Source organism: Hyla sarda, chromosome 2, assembly GCF_029499605.1.
Source record: "Hyla sarda isolate aHylSar1 chromosome 2, aHylSar1.hap1, whole genome shotgun sequence".
NCBI lineage: Eukaryota > Metazoa > Chordata > Amphibia > Anura > Hylidae > Hyla > Hyla sarda.
In genome coordinates this window covers 247745848-247766223 of record NC_079190.1, presented here as the reverse complement: position 1 = coordinate 247766223, position 20376 = coordinate 247745848, and the positions used below count along the sequence as shown (strand labels likewise).

Here is a 20376-nt window from a genome sequence, read left to right as displayed (position 1 = left end):
AAAAAAAGTTTTTTCATGGATAACCCCTTTAATGTGATTCTGCTGAGCTTTGCACACGGCTGAATTTTTATGCCAGATGTTTCCTGCTTGGAAATCCCGTTTTCTGTGTCCGCCAAAAAAAAAAAAAAACCTGTTTATTCTTTCTGCAGACTCCGCACAAAATACATTCCCCTGTGGTCCTGGTCCTGCAGTTTGCGGAATGTCCACATGGAGATTTTCCGTGCGAACATTCAGATGTGTGAACATAGCCTTATAGTAACTTTTGTAATGAATGTACTCTTATTTGCTACGGTATCTTCTAATATATGAATATATTGACAAATAGTATTCAGAGTTAATGAATGATACATAATTAATCTAAGAAACATTTAAGCTAAGAGGGATAAGTCTTTTTATGATTATGCCTTATGTATATAATTATGCCTAAGCCACTATTGTTGCAATAAACAGACTCCTTTGCCTGTTTTTATCAATATGTAAAATATATTTTTCTAGTGTAATTCTGCACGGTTAAGCACGGTTTTCACATATGTAGCTGCTAAGTATCTATTTCCTCTCACCCTTATCACTTTCCTGATTGCTCAAGCACCATCTTTATATACAGTAGAATTTTCCGCCAGTAGTTTATTGTATACAAATGACAGGAATTACGCTAGTTTTATTTGTGGATTTAGCCAATGTGCAAGGCAGAATATTTTCCATCTCACTCTTTCACCTTTTATGCCTTTTTTCTACAGCTAAGAGCAACAATCATTCTCAATTGCCATTTTTATATTGTTTTTATTGCCAGTTAAGTTTTATTTTTCACTAAAGCTACTGCTTCACATTATTTGCTGCATTGCATTTAAGTACTAAGATGTATTCAATATTTATTGTTACACTTTAGCTTTTAAATTGGGCACAAAAAGTTGTTCTCACATGTTTAAAAAAAAAAAAATCATGATAATAATTTCCTGCTGTTACAATGTATTAACCTTCCACAAGTGGAGGGTGGAGGCGCACCCCACTGGGTGGAGGCACCTTCAGTAAAGTTATGCTCAGTTCATTTGTGGTTTTATTTCACCATCTACTGGACATTTAGATAATACAGCATTAATAAAACTCATAGGGGTTACATTTCCAATATAGTTTTTCTGCTGTGTTGCTCCACTACTAGAAGTTCAGGGCAGCACTAGTATAAAAGTATGCTTGTCCTTATTATGATCCAGAACACATCAAGGATAACACCAGATCTGCTCTTCATTTTCCATCTGCTACCCAATGGAATTGTCAGGTGGATGAGTAAATAAAAGTGTAAACTAGGTGCCCAGCATTCGTCTATAACATGGAGGGAAGGAAATTATTGTGGATCGGTGAGCCCTTAGGGGAGCACTTCTGCCTCTTTGTTCTAGTGATGGAAGGGGGTCTCAGCACTACAACACTTAATTTTAGTTTAAAATGCAGCTCTTGTTTGTACAAACTGCTTTTTAAATGTATATGAAAGATGGCATGAGTGTCTATGGAAGGTCTTTTCACTCTCCTTTCGTAAGTAGTTTCTGTATTCTGCTTATGGTGCCTTCAGGTCAGAGGCAGGGACGTTAAAGTTGTCTGCAGCCTAATGTTTATTAACCTGTTCTGGTTGTAAAGGCAGTGATAATAATAATATTGAATTTTAAGAATCAATGTATATATAACAACACCCAAATAGTGTATGAAATACACATGTAAGGTCTTTTGATGGTACACCTCACCAGGCGATTTTTATGATAAAATGGTATTATTGTTTTACTATAATGTATATATTTTGTTCACCTTAAATTTTATAAGGGACATTTGCATTTTCCCAATATTAAAATTAGCTCCAAATTTAACATGGTTCAAATTATTTTAGCAATTCCCTTGGTATTTATGCAAAGTCCTTGGTCATTCCAGCTAGAGGAAGTGCGCCAGTGGCACGAAACAGCTTGTTACCTACTACATGTCGTCAAGACCTGAATAAAGCTCTGGTTCGGTGAGTGAGGCCTCTCTTTTCATTCTTTGCTCCTGCTCCCTTGGTATTTATAGTGGCACAGACAGACTGATTTACCTTATTTATAGTCTCCCAATGACTGTAGGTTCTACTTGATGCATGTCGCTGGGACACACAAGAACAGAACAACCTTGACATGAAGTACAAAAATATTCATATCCTTCTGAAATCCGATTTTTTATGCTCATATCAAACAAGTGCATTACAGTTTCTTTTCTTCTTACATCTTGTGATAGAATGTAACAAATGTTTTATCTATCTAATATGTATATATATATATATATATATATATATATATATATATATATATATTGTGATAAAGTGGTAAGGAAAGGGTGCATTTCCTTGATTCACTCTGAGGAATCCTTCACCTGGAAGCTAAGTAACCAGGCAGCAGAGAGGGGAGGTCTTTAAAAGGAGGAAACTCAGTCTAATCTGGGCTCTCCCTGGGAAACAGCAGGTCACTGTAGGGGGAGATGGGGGCCCTGTTGGAAGCACGGAAGCACACAGCTGGAGCTGTGGCCCAAGTGACAGTGTGAACTGTGAGTAAATCAGGTTGCAGGTGGCACATGTTTTAACTGGATGAGGGAAGCTCACCAGTTGGTAGACAGGGCATGCTGAGAGTTATAGTCAGTGACCAGACGGTCTAGGACTTTATTTTGTTCCTGTTTATGTATTGTTTTACATGCAACCTGTGGAAATAAAGCTGGCGAGGTGCCAGACTTGTATCCTGAACTGTTGTCAGGTGAGTTATTGTGAGGAACATGTCCCGTGGCAAGTGACCAGGACGATCAGAGAGCTAATCCCCGAGACAGAACGTCACAATATATACCGTATTTATCGGCGTATAACGCGCACTTTTTAGGCTAAAATTTTTTGCCTAAAGTCTATGTGCGTGTTATACGCCGATACCGCCCCAGGAAAGGCAGGGGGAGAGAGGCCGTCGCTGCCCGCTTCTCTCCCCCTGCCTTTCCTGGGGTCTAGAGCCCTGCTGCCGGCCCTTCTCACCCCCTGGCTATCGGCGCCGCTGCCCGTTCTGTCCCCCTGACTATCGGTACCAGCGCCGATAGCCAGGCGGAGAGAAGGGGCAGCGGCACCCATTGCCGGCGCCGCTGCCCCGTTGCCTCCCCCCATCCCCGGTGGCATAATTACCTGGGTCGGGTCCGCGCTGCTGCAGGCCTCCGGCGTGCGCCCCCTTCGTCGTTGCTATGCGCGGCGCCATGCATAGCAACGACGCAGGGGACACACGCCGGAGGCCTGCAGCAGCGCGGACCCGACCCAGGTAATTATGCCACCGGGGATGGGGGGAGGCAACGGGGCAGCGGCGCCGGCAATGGGTGCCGCTGCCCCTTCTCTCCCCCTGGCTGTCGGCGCCGGCAATGGGGCGCCGGTACCGATAGTCAGGGGGACAGAACGGGCAGCGGCGCCGATAGCCAGGGGGAGAGAAGGGCCGGCAGCAGGGCTCTAGACCCCAGGAAAGGCAGGGGGAGAGAAGCAGGCAGCGACGGCTTCTCTCCCCCTGCCTTTCCTGGGGATGTATCGGGGTATACACGCGCACACACGCACCCTCATTTTACCATGGATATTTGGGTAAAAAACTTTTTTTACCCAAATATCCTTGGTAAAATGAGGGTGCGTGTTATACCCCGATAAATACGGTATATATATATATATATATATATATATATATATATATATATATATATATGAACCAGATACAGGCGCAGCACTCCAACAAAAAAGTGATTTCATGTCTCATGTCAGCATTACTTGTAATGCTGACATGAGACATTAAATCACTTTTTGTTGGAGTGCTGCGCCTGTATCTGGTTCTTATATTGGATGGAGTCTGATCAAGTCCTTTGGGACGCTGGCACCAATTTTCTGGTTGGACTGGATAAGTAGTGCTGCTTTATTTTGGGATTATATATATATATATATATATATATATATATATGTATCCATCTCTCATATCTATCTATCTATCTATCCATATCATATCTATCTATCCATATCATATCTATCTATCATCTCATACCTATCTATCTCATATCATATCATAATTATCTATATCGTATCGTAAATATCTATCTATTTATCTATATCATTACTATCTATCTATCTATCTCATATGATATCTATCTTCTTCATATCTATATAATTTCTTTCTATCTATATCATATCATAACTATCTATCTATTGTTGGGCGGTAATAACTCAATTATGAATTATGATCCAAAAAATATTAATTAGGAATATTTTTTTTTCAAATGATTAAAAATTATGACTTGGTGAATTGTAGACAAAGCCAATCAATACAATTCACATCTGAGTCTGATAGACTGAGTCTGAGTATTTCCTCAGATATCAACAAATTATTTTTATGACTAGATGACATTAACACTTAAGGATGTAGTTTTGCAATATACAATAATACACAGGTATTATAAAAGTATGCATATTTATTGGTTATAATGTTATAAACATAAATGAGTAATAAACACAATGATATATGAAAATGAATATCAATTAGATATATTAGTAAGCATTACAAGCTTGTTAATTGACTACATAACAGTGGAACAATAAATGTGAGTAGTAAGTGACTAGTTACAAGATTACATAAACTGCTAGGTTAGGATATCATACAAGAAAAGGTTTATACATCACTCTGTCCAGTGTAAACCTCATGGTATCAAGATGGACAATATCTAATCATAGACATATCAATCTGGAATGCTAAATACACTCCCTGCCCCCTTCTAACCAACTACAAATCACATGACTCCAAGAAAGGGCAAATCCATCTAAGAATATAAACATGGAAGAACTTGATATACTTCCACCCTATTCTGGACTATTTTCTTACAGGATCTTGGTAAGATATTAAGACAATTAATTGCAGAGATATATGATCTTGCTCTATATTTTAGAAGGAGGAACTTGAATCAAGTTTCCTGTGTGGGAGATTTACTTATAACACTTAGCCTGGCGAGGTAGGAGTTCTATCAATATGTATAAGCAGTAATTTAATGCTTTGATAGATTATGAGTCTTGATTCTTCTGCAGGTAGAATGAAGTCTTGCAATATCCTAAAACAATAATCTCAATATGGAGATAATTAAATAATTCATTTAATTTATTTATTCGCCAATCGAAATGGTATAATTCCATCCACATTATCCAAATTAGTCTTAATTTGGATACCATTTTTGTGTCTCTTACCAAGTCTATGTAAGAAGCGTAATGCTCCATTCATCGCATAGTCATGGGTAGCCATAGTTTGGTACAGTGTGATCAGTCCGGCTTTCTGGAATCTCACATGGCTTTCATGACTTCCATCTTGTGCACCTCTTTCAGTGGCAGACTTCTTTGTCTTTCTCCTAAGTCTTTTTCTAGGTCGGTAGCTCTCTCTTTCCTAAGTCTCCTTCCCCCTTTGTCTCTTGAACATGGTTTATTGCCATGTTCTAATCAGTGAGACACACCCTCCTAAATTGGAAATCCCCAATGAATGTAGGTTTAGCGTGTACATATGATAATGACTATGACATCACTATAATACCCAGAATGCATTTCTGGTTTGTATAATGACAGCTACCCATACACTAGGGGGTGCTATTGCATAAGCAATCAGCATAATTACCATTAAGGTTTAACTGTCCAAAATTGGTTTAAAACCCACATTCCACAATTGACGTAAGGAGCCCTAAATTAGAAGTCTTGGGATTTACTCTGATACATATTCCAATTAAAACATGGTTTCTCAGACAATTCGGGGCCTAGTAAGACAGTTCTCCAAACTATCAAATTTATGGAGAAGGATACCATGGAGGTCTCTTTCACACATATGTGTAAATCTCTCTCAGTGGCTAGTCAAATGGGTAATTAATTGTAAGTTAGAATAACATTCACAAGACTAGCACAGCTTTGCACAAAGACTCCTGATCAAAGTGTATACTTGAAACATTATCACCTTCCCACCATGTCTTAGAAATGCAAGCACTTAGCAATACTCATATAAAAGATAATAGATATATACAGATGTACTTTACAATTCTTAACAGTATATGACAATATCATATGTCCTACTGATTACCTTATATATGTATCTATCTGTCTATCTATCTGCTAGAAAATGGTTGCATTGGGCGACCGTAACATTTGCACTTTATTGGATGGAATTAAACACTTTTTTTCACCATCAATTTTGCCTTGGAGTGCTGCAGCCTTTTCTTATATTTGTTATATCTATCTATCTGTCGATCTCATATCTATCTATCTATCTATCTACTCCTATCTATTAATCTCATATCTATCTCATATCTATCTATCTCATAAATCTCTCTATTTATCTATCTATCTATATCATATCTATCCATCTATCTGTGTATCTCATATCTATCTCATATATATATATATATATATATATATATATATATATATATATAATATCTATCTATATTTTTATCTATCTCATATATCTATCTATCTCATATCTATCTATCTAACTCCTATCTATTTATCTCATATCTATCTCATATCTATCTATCTCATATCTATGGCGGGACATCGCTGCGGCCGGTGATAGGCTAAAGCTCCGTGTGACGTGTCGGGCTAACAGGAAGTAAGAAGCAAACAGCCCGGCGACCGAACACCTGTACCGGAGCTCCGGGGGCACGTTGGCAGATAAGAGAAAGTTTGTTTTCTTTTTTTTTTTTTGCAGCCCGGACCGGATAAAATAAAAAAAGTGCACGCCGGACTACTCCTTTAACTTATTTTAAATATATATATGTACACTTCATTTATGGTATAGTCCATAGCAAGGGTCCTGCTTGGACATATATTTGTATATACTTGTTTGAATAAATGTTATCGGTGATCTTACATACAACTAGTCTATTTTTAATATCGTTTTATACATATATCTAGAGGTCTGTAACATTTTCTTTCTCTACTTGCATATTTTGGCACGAAGGGTACGTGCAACACAAGTACCTCGATATATATATATATATATATATATATGTATATATATATATATATATACACACATTTAATATAAAGTGTGAGCCCCCTAATTTTGGTTTTAATTACATACAGGTATAGGACCATGGTAAAACAATTCCGAGCAAAGTTTCTTGGATAAATGCAGCGCACCAAACAAGTATATCCGTGCAACAATGATTTATTCCATGGTGTATGGAAGAAATACAACATTTCAGTAACCTCTCACTATCATTTTCAACTTGAAAATGGTAGTGAGAGGCTACTGAAATATTGTATTTCTTCTATACACTATGGAATAAATTATCGTTGCACGGATATACTTGTTTGGTGCGCTGCATTCATCCAAGAAATATCTATCTATCTCATATCTATCTGTCTGTCTATCTATCTACTGTATCTCATATCTGTCTATCTGTCTACTCCAGACAAAATTAGAGATGAAAAAAGTGGGTTTCATTCTATCTTTTATGCCCCTTTGGCGTGAGTGGCGTATATTTAAAGTCACACATTTATGCTAAAAAACTAAAACACTGGTTTGCAACAAAACGTGCAACTTTCAAAATATATGCCACTTGTGCAGCTTGGTAAATATCCGCTATGTTTATTTTATTAGTGTGTGTAATGAATTAGCAAATGCATGAAGTATTTTCATTGAATATGGATCATTCACATTTTATTGGTCTAGCTATAACTCTTCTTGAATGGTAATTCCTTCATTTTTGTTTATTACAACTCCTATTTCCCTATGAAGGTATGCAGGCTCTCATTAGGTTGCAGCGGCTTCATCTGAAGTAGCCCCAGTTACGTGTGGGGCTGATGTCACGGCACATATGTTTCAAGCCCTTTGAAATCTGCATGAACGTCAGAAAATCGGAGTGCGTGTCTGACCAGGAAGGAAGTGGTTAACATTTACTCCATGTACATCATCATTATTTTTTGGTTATGATAATATGAGATATGGTTCTTTCCAAATGTATGTATTAATGTATCAGTGCACTCTGGCCACATGTATTTAAGATTTTATTAATTTATTCAATAAAAATACATTTGTATTCTGTGGCTATAGTACTCTCATCATCATAGAATTACATTGATATAATAAAGCTAATTTGACACAATGGGGTGAATGAATAAAAAAATTATGGGTAGCTTTGCTGTCGGTGCTGCCTTTATGAAGGGTCAATAGTGTTTTGGCTTTTGAAATTTGGCGCATTTTATGGTTAATTGGTATTTTTATTATTGGCACCAAAATCAGTCCACCTAAAGTATGTGCCAAAAAATGTCAGGTGACATTTTAAAAATACCTTGAAGAGGATCTTTTTGTTTGTCATGATTTTGATTGCGTCACGTAAGACAGGGAAGAAGTGATCCATGAGCTTTTCCCAGAACCCCTTTTCCTGCCTACTTGCATAGCCACCCTAAATAATGACTCAACAACTGGGCAACAGTCCATCAGCTAACAAAAGTGCAGGGGTGTCATGGTCTAAACCAGGGGTCTGCAACCTTTACGACAAAAAGAGCCCCTTGGACCCGTTTCCGAAGGAAAAAAAAAACTGGGAGCCGCAAAACCATTGTGACATTTAAAACAAATATAACACTGCATATATTGTTTCTTACCTTAATGCTATATATACAGGATATATATATATATATATATATATATATATATATACAGTCAGCTGTCAATCTGAATAAAAAAAGGACTTTCACTTAACAATGTAAAATATATTTTTGCAAATTAATAGCTAATTAAAATATTTTATTTACCTGGTTAATGGGACTGCTGGGGGGAGGGTGTTGCTGGTGGATGATGAGGGTCCTACTCAGGCCTGTCTTTAATGTGGGGCAAAAGGGGCAGCTGCAACAGCTGGAGGCACCCTGATTGGGAAACAGAGCACTTCCCCCTACCCTGGGGCTTTTCAGCTGTTGCAAAACTACAACTCCCAGCATGCCCAGATAGCCAAAGGCTGTTCGGGCATGCTGGGAGTTGTAATTTTGAAACAGCTGGAGGCAGTCTGATTGGGAAACAATGTAGAGCACCTTCCCCTACCCTGAGGCTCTTTAGCTGTCGCAAAACTACAAATCCCAGCATGCCCGGATAGCCAAAGGCTGTCCGGGCATGCTGGGAGTTGTAGTTTTGCAACAGCTGGAGGCACTCTGATTGTAATCCCCCCCTCCAGCCACTTTAATTCTCCCCTGATCCATTTGTGCCCTGATTAGAGGGGGGGGGGAGAATCTCAATGAAAATACCACAGGGGGATCAGGGGGGCTCAATTTAAACCCCCCTGATCCCCCTGAGCAGGTCTGGACCTTACTACAAGATCCTGGGGCAGCCATACATTTACCCAATTACCCCCGGTGGCTCCCTCGCCCACAGCCACTCATTAAAATCTCTCCAATCCCCCCCCCCCCCCCCCGAGTCCCCCGGCCCCTCATGATAACCCGGCCCTTCATTTTGTCACCCTCTCACCGCCATGCTGCACGGACTGGGTACTGCTATCCACAGCCAATGTGGCGCCAGCAGCGGAGGGCCGCCCCTTCGGTGATGGAAGACGTTCTCCTGCGCGGAGGAGGACGTCGTCACTGACATCAGGCCCGGACCCAGGGGCGGCCAGCGGAGTCTCAGACCAGAGCGGAGCTGCGGCAAAGGTTTGAAAGAGCCGCAGGTTGCCGACCCCTGGTCTAAACAATAAACAGGAACTCTACAAGGTCGGGGGCACTAGTCAGGATATGAAAGTTTACAAGAAAACAAAAATACAGCCAGGGAACCAGAATACTGAATAATGACAGGAATACAAAATAATAAACAGATATCAGGGAAACATAGTGGTAGGTATATAGCGCACAGACACAGCCCAAAATCCAAACCAAGATTAAACTGCAGTTGAGAATATGAACAAGACAGGATAACTGGAATATAAACGGCAAGACTAGACCAGAAATGCTGGGGATGAACAGGCAAACTGAAGACAGGCACTATATAGATCAAGCATAGGCAAATACTGGATAACAAGAACAGACACAAAAACACACAAAGACCACACAAAGACCAACGGATCAAACTAACTCCTAGGTTTGAAACATTGCGAAACTCAAGAACAGGATTAAATCCAAAACCGAACTTCAAACATGAAGGAATCCAAAATAGACCTGAACATGGGTCAAGATACAGGATTCAGAGAAACAGGTGTGAACACTAGTGTTGCTCGCGAATATAGCACTATATATTCGTAATTACGAATATTCGTTTATTTTTTTTTTTTATTTTTTTTTCACAGTACACATCACAGTGATCATCCCTCTCTGCTTCCAGCTTGTGTGGTGTAAAGAAGGCTCTAATACTACTGTGTGAGACTGGCGTGCGAATTTTTGCATATGCAAATTTTTGCTTATGCTAATTTTCTTAAATGCAAATTTTCGCTTAAACCGCGAATATTACAAATATGCAAATTTAGCGAATATATGACGAATATTCGTCCATATATTCACGAAATATTGCGAATTCGAATATGGCCTATGCCGCTCAACACTAGTGAACACAAGCCAACATACAAGGAACGGGTTACTAATACAGATACAAAACTAGACAGGATAAAACCGACCAGTACAGAGAAATAACTGGTAAACAGGACAAGGCAAAAACAACACAAACAAGTGAACTACAGAGGCCATGACGAAAGCAATGATACATGTCTGCACAAACAGAGGCAAAGTGAAGTAAAATCGGTAGCACTACTGAAAGGCTCAGAGGCCTGAAATAACCCCTCCTAGCTACCGATTTGTCCAAGACTGTAACACCTTACATGATCAGGATGTAAAATACATAGACTGGCCAAGTGTACTCATCACAAAATGTTGTATCAAAAATGTTGGACACAGTTTCATTTAATACCAGAGTAACTTTTCACTAAAATGCTAAACATTGTGATCCAAATAAATCAATATAATACAAGGGATAGATAGATAGATAGCAACACAGAAAAAACAACACAGATAATGAAGCAAAATTATATCCAAACAGTTAAAGCTATTACAGTTAAAAACAAAACAAAACAACACAATAAAACAAATATCTATAAAATGCATTTGCATGTACAAAAACACCTGCACGGTCTCTTGTGAATGTCAGCAAAGCCACAAAGTACTCGGAGAGCAGATGACTCATTTCTCTTGTGTATAGGCTGGTAGCAACTGTGTGATTGCTAAAGTGTGAGTAAACAGAAAGAGAGACAGTACTTGGTCAGCCGAAACTACCCAAGGAATAGGAAAAAGGACAAATATTTCAGAAATATTCTTCTGCTCTACAAAAAGCTTATTTTAGGAATATTGCCACAATTAGCTTAAAATAATTGAAACATGGAAATTTTACCAACTAGGGATTATGGTGCTTTATATTCTGTTCCACTATGATGTCCTTGAATAATGCCATGACATTTTTTATGTGACTTAAATTTTTTTATTTGCATAAGGGATAACTGGATATGTCTTGGCTACTAAATACCCTTTACCACTACTGCCCTTAGGCTAGGTTTCCACTTTTTTTTTTTTTTACAAAAACGCAAGTAAAAACGCCCATTCTGCCGTTTTGTGAAAAAACGCTGCGGCCAGATGTCAGCTACAAGTCAATAGTAAACTGCAAAATTCCAAACCACTTGGCGTTTTTCAGTTTGGCGTTTTTTTAAATCCTTTTGCCATTTTTGGGCTCCTTGGCAGTTTTTAAAAAACGACCTCTTGTGGAGACTTTGGCGTTTTTTCGGGAAAATCTTGGCGTTTTTCCCCCATAGAAATCTATGGGAGTGAAAAAACGCCAAGAAAAACGCCATGTGGGTTTTAAATTTGCCATTTTTCCAGGCGGTTTTTATTCTCTTTTGGACTTTAGCAATCCAAAAAAGTGTTGGAGATACCTTTTTTTATTAACATTTAGTAGGGTATCATTGAAAAAATAATAATAAAAAAGATACAGTAGTGATGGAAAAAAATTGTATTTAATGAAATTTTTCTTTTTTATAACATAATTTTAATTCATTTTTAAGCAGGGATCAATTTATGTGCGTGGGTAGGGCACTAAAAATTTAGCCGACAATAATAAAAATGTAGTGTGTGTGTTTGTTTCACTTTATTTTTTTAAATTTTTTAGGTAGTACTACTACTCCCAGCATGGAACACACTGTTCCATGATAGGAGTAGTAGTACCTGTACTAATTGATAGATCGCCGGGGTCCGTTGCGATCCTGTATAATGTATAGATGCAGCGGCCGCTCTTCTATGGTCCCCTGCACTGCCGTATATATACACCTATTCATATTTCCCGCAGAGAGCTGTGAGTGGTCAGATGGTTCCAGCCAATCACAACTCTGTGGGAAATAGGAATATGTGTATATATACGGCAGTGCAGGGGACAATAGAAGAGCAGCCGCCGCATCTATACATTATACAGGAGGATCGTAACGGGTGTCAGGAGGAGTGACACTCGCTGCGATCTGTCTATTAATGCAGGTACTACAGCTCCCAGCATGGAGCAGAGTGTGCAGAGTGTTCGTCCTGAAGTGACTCTCGGGATCAGCTGTTCTCAAGGCTACAGAGCCGGGAGAACAGCTGATCCTGAGCTGAGCAGTATATATACATCCTATACATACTCACCAGCAAGAACTGACAGTGAGCCTGCAATGTGTATACAGTATACACATTGCTGGCTCACTTAACCCCTTGCTGAGCTGTGCACTAAGCCAGCCCGGCAAGGAAAGAGTTAACTTACACTGCTGGACAGTGTAGGTTAACCCTTTGAGCAGTATACACTATATACAGCTATATACAGCTATCTATAGATAGCTGTATATAGTGCATACAGAAGATGGAGAAGTCCCCTTACCTCTGTCCAGTTCCCGCATGTCCGTGTAACTCCGCCCCTAGTGATGACGTCATTAGGGGGCAGAGCTACAGACGCGATCCAGGCTGGCAAGGGTATAAGGCTGTGTGAACATTGTCCATATTGGATAATGGGAACAGACCCTTCTGCCAGTATCTACCCAGGCAGGGAGACTCCAGCTGTTGCTAAACTACAACTCCCAGCATGCCCAGACAGCCAAAGGCTGTCTGGGCATGCTGGGAATTGTAGTTTTGCACCAATTGGAGGCTCACTGTTTAGGTAGACATTGCATTATGGGCGCTCTCCCATGCAGAGAGCGCAAAAAATGTCCTAACTCATTTTTTTGTGTTTTTTTCTTTCTTCTCGTTTCAGATCCGTGTATGCAGAGGATTATGACGGATTCGATGGATTACTACGGATGAACTTTATTTTTTTTATTTTAATAAAATGGTTAATGAGGGCTGTGGGGGAGTGTTTTTTAAAATAAAAATTTTTTTCCAATGTGTTGTGTTTTCTTATTTATTGAATATTCAGGCTTAGTTATGGAAGCTGTCTAATAGACAGAATCCATTACTAAGTCAGGGCTTAGCGCTAGCCCCAAAAACAGATAGAGCTAACACCCAATTATTACCCTGGTACCCACCGCCACAGGGGTGCCAGGAAGAGCCGGTACCAACAGGTCCAGAGCGTCAAAAGTGGCGCTCCTGGGCCTAGGCGGTAACAGGCTGGTGTTACTTAGGCTGGGAAGGGCCAGTAACAATGGTCCTCGCCCACCCTGGTAATGTCAGGCTGTTGCTGCTTGGTTGGTATCTGGCTGATACTGAAAATAGGGGGAACCTTATGCGTTTTTTAAATTTTTTTTATTTATGAAAAAAACAACAACGCATAGGGTTCCCTGTATATTCAGTATCAGCACGATACCAACAAAGCAGCAACAGCCTGACCTTACCAGGGTGGGCGAGGACCATTGTTACTGGCCCTCCCCAGCCTAAATAATGCCAGCCTGTTACCGCCTAGGCCAAGGAGCGCCATTTTTGATGCTCCATACCTGTTGGTACCGGCTCTTCCTGGCACCCCTGTGGCGGTGGGTACCAGGGTAATAATTGGGGGTTAGCGCCAGCTGTTTTTGTCATAGATTCCGTCTATTAGACAGCCTCCATAACTAAGCCTGAATATTCAATTAAAAAAAGACACAACACATTGGAAAAAATATTTTATTTTAAAAAACACTCCCCCACAGCCCTCGTTATCCATTTTCTTAAAATTAAAAAAATAAAGTTCATCCATCGTAATCCATCGAATCCGTCGTAATCCTATGCATACACGGATCTGAAACGAGAAGAAAAAAAAACACAAAAAAAATAGGTTAGGACATTTTTTGCACTCTCTGCAGGGGAGAGCTCCCATAATGCAATGTCTACCTAAACAGTGAGCCTCCAATTGGTGCAAAACTACAACTCCCAGCATGCCCAGACAGCCTTTGGCTAGTTTAGCAACAGCTGGAGTCTCCCTGTCTGGGTAGACACTGGCAGAAGGGTCTGTTCCCATTATCCAAAACGGACAATGTGAACAGAGTTTCAGACTAGCCTGAATACGTCTGCAGCTCCTCCCCTAATGACGTCATCTCTAGTGGCGGCGCTACACAGACCGGCGGTGACAGAAACGAGGGAGGTAAGTGGACCTCCTGTTCTGTATACACTATATACAGCTATCTATAGATAGATGTATAATCTGTATACCACCCAAAGGGGCTATAGGAGCAGGGAGCCCTGTCAGTGTGGTGACAGGATTCCTGGCGCCTGTATAGTATATATGGGTACACTATGCCCCCCTGTATACTATACTGCCGGAGAGGTGAGTAGTGATGCTGTACATCACTCCTCATCTCCTTACACACTGTGGACTGGGCACTCAGCATCCGACCCTCAGAGTGGTACCTGAAGGCAGTGAAAAAACTGCAAGAGGGGACAAATTTGGCTGTTTCCACACACCAGGGAAAACGCCAGAAAAAATGCCAGAAAAACTGCCAAGACTCAGGAAAAACCTGTGGCAGTTTTTCTGGCGTTTTTGCTGGCGTTTTTTTAGGTGTGCAAAAAAAACAAGTGGAAACCTAGCCTTACAGATGAGGGTAATTTTTCAAAAGAATGACACTATAATGGGATGCTGGCAACTTTTCTGGTCCCCAGGTCCAAAGTCCTGTACTCCGAGCTCCCACATTTGAACACTGTTCCCAGCCTTTTAGGGCCAGCACACAAAAAGGTTAAATAGTGTTCATCCTGTGGCTGAGCATCTAATGCTAGTTAGGGCTCTCTGAAGCTTTTCCCTTTAACTTCAGCAATAGGTAACGTTAACCCCTTAAGGACCAGAGCATTTTTTGCAAATCTCACCACTGTCACTTTAATAACCAAAACAGAAGGAATTCAGACCTCAAGGTGTAAAGTTATTACAAGAGATGAGCGAATCGAAGCTGTTACAAATTTCAGGAAATATTCCATTCGCAATGAATGAAAATATCGCCCGATTCTATCGCACAAATCCCTTCATTAAACTCCATTTAATGCGGTGCAGGCTTCAGAGCATCTAAAATGGCAAATCCACATGTCAGTACATGGGGCAATGAACGCTGGGAAGGGAAGTAGGTGGGATGACCCTGAATCACATGCAGGATGCAGCCTATCAGCAGTCAAGTCCCCCCTGTGATGTCACAGCCCAATATAATCGCCAGCCACTTCATTACAACACACTGCGGAAGGATCATAGGACACAGAGCCTGTGTGTGTGTGTTGCAGCAGATAAAAGCGAATTCCAGCAGCGTTTAACATCCTCCTAGTCACATCAGCGTTCTCATGGACGAAGAGCATTGTTTTTTTCACTGAAAAGGATTTTTACTACAGCTGCAGGCATTAACCTCCCAGTCACTTTCTTCAGCATAGTATTACAGAGAGTGGCACATAGCTGTGTGTTGCCTCATACATTTCAACAAGCTGCATCAACTTCATAAACCTTAGCAGAGGAGGCAGGAAGAATTTTTCAGCTCAATTCAGTGTCTTTGTTCCACCAAAAATCATCAGCTGGTTATACTAGTCTGTAGATGGTATAATACACAGCAGTCCATTCCTAATAGTCTGTGACAGAGTGCAAATTTGTCTTTAGTACACAGCTTTTTTTAGCTGCAGCCCTGTTGTGTACTGCTGGTGTTTAACAAAAATTATTATTTTTTTAAGGGTACTGTAGCGCATTTTTCTGCCCTCATAAGTGCATACCGCATACGTACGTCTACGTAGTGTACTATTTGGTACCTGTTAATCTTTCAAGGGCCTACATACTGTGAAAGGACAGACAAAAGTAATCACTGGCTGGTGTTTTACAAAAATACGGAGTTTTTAGGCGCATGGTAATGCATTTTTCTGCCCTAATAAGCGCATACCGCATACGTACATCTAAGTTGTGCACTATTTTCTACCTGTTAATCTGTCAAGGGCCTATATACTGTGAAAGGACAGCCAAAAGTAATCACCGGCTGGTTTTTAGGTGCATTCTAGCACATTTTTCTGCCCTCATAAGTGCATACCGCATATTTACATCTAAGTAATGTACCATTTTGTACCTGTTAATCCGTCAAGGGCCTACATACTGTGAAAAGAAGCCAAAAGTAATCACTGGCTGCTATTTTACAAAAATACAGAGTTTTTAGGCGTATAGTGGCGCATTTTTCTGCCCTCATCAGTGCATACTGTACATGTACATCTAAGTAGTGTACCATTTTGTACCTGTTAATCTGTCAAGGGCCTACATACTGTGAAAGGACAGACAAAAGTAATCTTCTGCTGGTGTTTTACAAAAATACAGAGTTTTTAGGCGTATTGTGGCACATTTTTCTGCCCTCATCAGTGCATACTGCACATGTACATCTAAGTAGTGTACTATTTTTTACCTGTTAATCTGTCAAGGGCCTACATACTGTGAAAGGACAGACAAAAGTAATCTTCTGCTGGTGTTTTACAAAAATACAGAGTTTTTAGGCGCATTGTGGCACATTTTTCTGCCCTCATCAGTGCATACTGCATACATACATCTAAGTAGTGTACTTTTTTGTACCTGTTAATCTCTCAAGGGCCTACATACTGTGAAAGGACAGCCAAAAGTAATCACCGGCTGGTGTTTTACTCAGACACTTTTTTAAGTGTACTGTAGAGCATTTTTCTGCCCTCATCAGTGCATACCTACATCTAAGTAGTGTACTATTTTGTACCTGTTAATCTGTCATGGGCTTAGATACTGTGAAAGTCCAGGCAAAAGTAATCACCGGCTAGTGTTGTGCTCAGATACTTTTTAAGTGTACTGTAGAGCATTTTTCTGCCCTCATCAGTGCATACTGCATACGTACGTCTAATTAGTGTACTATTTTGTACCTGTTAATCTGTCAAGGGCCTACATACTGTGAAAGGAAAGACAAAAGTAAACTCCTGCTTGTGTTTTACAAAAATACTGAGTTTTTAGGCGTATTGTAGCGCATTTTTCTGCCCTCATCAGTACATACCGCATACGCACATCTAAGTAGTGTACTATTTTGTACCTGTTAATCTGTCAAGGGCCTACAAACTGTTCTTTTACCACAGTTTTACAAAACGCGGTGGGTAAAATACAACAAGAAATACAAACTCTTGCGATATGCACTGCTAATGTAGAAGATAATGTTAATAAATTAGCAACAGCACAAAATGGAGTAGCTAACTCTATTAAAAAGGTGGAAGAAAAATTAGCGGCATTAAATTCCAAAATGGCAGATATAGAGGACCGCTCACGTAGGAATAATCTCTGCATAAGGGGGGTCCCTGAAACAGTAAACCAAAATGAGCTGAGGAACTATTTAAATGAATATTTTTTTGACTCTATTGCCTGACCTTACTCAACTGGATATGACTATGGATAGAGTACATAGGCTCCCTAAGCCCAAATCTCCCCCTCCCTCAATACCAAGAGATGTAATAACTAGGCTGCATTTTTTCCATATAAAAGAAAAAATCATGTCTGCCACTCGGAACTCTCCTCCAGTCCTGGAAAAATTTTAAAGTCTCTCCATTTTTTCAGATCTTTCAGCAGCAACCATGATGAAAAGGAAAGAGTTTGAAGTGGGAACACAAATATTGAGGGATAGAGGAATCCAATATAGATGGGGATTCCCAGCTAAAGTCATGATAACTTATAAGGGAGAAAGATTTGTTGCATTAACTCCCCAGGCCCTCTTAACATTGTGCGAGGACTGGGGATTAATCCAAGTACACGGAGAGGCAGAAAACAAGAATAGCTCATTGACAACACAAGTTCCAACTGAATAGGCGACGGTTATTAATAAGAGGGAAAAAAAACAAAGAATAACAATATGTGACTCTGTATTAGGAATAATAAAATTGAGAAAATTTGTGTCTAAAGATTTTCTTTCCTCAGATTTTCCTTTTCTTTTTCTCCTCCTTTTTTTTTTTTTTCATTTTTTTCCACCATACCAGGAATGGTCACAATAAGTTTGAAATAACGCTGGTACAGCACATGGATAATTATGTTGGCAGAAGTCCAACATATCCCCAAAAGAGGGGATAATTCCCGCTCTTTGTATTTGTTTTGGTGTTTAGGCATGGTACTAATAAATTTGTTTAAGATTAAATGGATTGATTGTTGTATGAATGGATGTGTGCAGACCCCCTACTTGCATACACATAGGGCTATGAGGGAAAGTATAGAGAGACAAAGCAGCCTAAATTTTTTATATTATGGGTATTAAGTTTATCTCTATTAATGTAAAGGGGCTTAATTCTCCATTTAAAAGATCAATGGTGTGGAAAGAGGCTAAGAGACTGAATGCAGATGTGGTATGTATTCAAGAGATGCATTTTCTTCTAAAGGATGCTCAGCGTCTAAGACATAAACAATATCCACATCTGTTTTTTGCACATGCACCATATAAAAAGGGGGGGTGACTCTGGCCATTAGGGAAAATATAGTTTTTTCAGTACAGAAGCTGGAGAGCGATGATAATGGGCGGTATATTGTCCTGAAATGCCAGCTGAACAACGTTAGCTACACTCTGGTGGCAGTATATGCCCCAAATAAGGGTCAATGTAACTTTATTAAACGTTTGCTCAGTAAAACAGTAAAAGAAGCACCATAATGATGGGGGATTTTAATATGGTGATGTGGCCAGATATGGATTCTACCTCAGCCTCTTCATAAAAAGATCCCACTAGTCTCTTTTCACTTGTGACCAACACAAAGCTTTATGATGCATGGAGAATAACCAATCCAACTGAGAAGGCCTACACATTTTATTCTAATCCTTGTAAAGTTTATACTAGAATTGATAATTTTTTCGTATCTAGATCACTATTAACCTTAATTCAGGATGCCAGTATCATGCCAATTGAGTGGTCAGATCATGCCCCTATAAGCCTCACTATTAAAGAGAAATGCTAAAGAGAAATGCGTTAGGTCTCCAGTATCTGTGTGGAGATTAAACTCAGTGAATTTAAGCAATCCTAAATTCCTAGAAACTACTTCGGCAGCTATAGTTAATTATTTTAAGACTAATGATACAGGGGATATATCTGACTTTACATTATGGTGTGCATTTAAGGCCACCATAAGAGGCCACTTTATCAGCCAAGAGATTTACGATAAAAAAGAGAAAATGCGCCTTAGAACAGAACTGCAGTTACAATTCGCAGATTTACATAAACAAAACCAAACACATTATTCCCCGGAACTGGTGCAGCAAATTACGGGAGTACAATCTCAATTATATACCCTTTCCCTTCAAGAGTATGAGGAAAACCTATCCCGTCTGAAATTAGAATGTTATTGGCAGGGAAACAAAGCTAGTTCGAGATTGGCTAAACAACTAAAAAAAAGAAATGCAAAAACCCAAATCCCCTATATTTCTAAAAAGGACTGCTAGAGTCACAGATACGCAGGGTATTGCTAATTGTTTTAGGGAATATTACCAACGATTATATAATCTTAAATTTGATGCATCAATACCTCAATCAACTTCGGACATAATTTCTTCTTTCCTTTCGTCTATTTCATTGCCTTCCCCCCCTGCAGATAGATTGGAGGAATTGGCATCTGATTTTTTGGCAAATGAAATAATATCTTGCATATCATCTCTTAAATCATTTAAATCTCCTGGCCCAGATGGTATCCCAAATGATTTCTACAAAAAGTTTTCTTCATTATTGGCACCATATTTATTGAGGACTTTTAATCTTATTGTTTCAGCGGGAGCTTCCCCGGATGAGATGCTGGAGGCGCTGGTGGTTACCATCCCAAAAGCAGGTAAACCAATTGATAGTACAGCAAATTTCAGACCTATTTCGCTTTTAAATAGCGACATAAAACTGTACGCAATGGTCCTGGCGGCCCGTTTGAATAAAATCCTACCAGAACTGGTCTATAAAGACCAAGTTGGTTATGTTAAAGGCCGTCAGACATTGGATGGTAC

General features: G+C 39.7%; 2 long non-coding RNA genes across 5 annotated transcripts in view; one reads left to right on the top strand and one right to left on the bottom strand.

The window, feature by feature from the left end:
* The window catches only part of LOC130355958 (uncharacterized), a 63559-nt gene extending 55204 nt beyond the window's left edge, over window positions 1-8355 (top strand). For all 3 annotated transcript variants that reach the window (XR_008888715.1, XR_008888716.1, XR_008888717.1), the window contains exons 2-3: window positions 1912-1990; window positions 7767-8355. This is a non-coding gene — a long non-coding RNA (uncharacterized LOC130355958). The remainder of the gene's footprint in view (window positions 1-1911; window positions 1991-7766) is intronic.
* The window catches only part of LOC130355957 (uncharacterized), a 74764-nt gene extending 54613 nt beyond the window's left edge, over window positions 1-20151 (bottom strand). For both annotated transcript variants that reach the window (XR_008888714.1, XR_008888713.1), the window contains exons 1-2: window positions 19914-20151; window positions 19268-19345 (exon numbers count right to left, since the gene is read on the bottom strand). This is a non-coding gene — a long non-coding RNA (uncharacterized LOC130355957). The remainder of the gene's footprint in view (window positions 1-19267; window positions 19346-19913) is intronic.
* Between the last annotated feature and the right edge of the window lie 225 nt (window positions 20152-20376).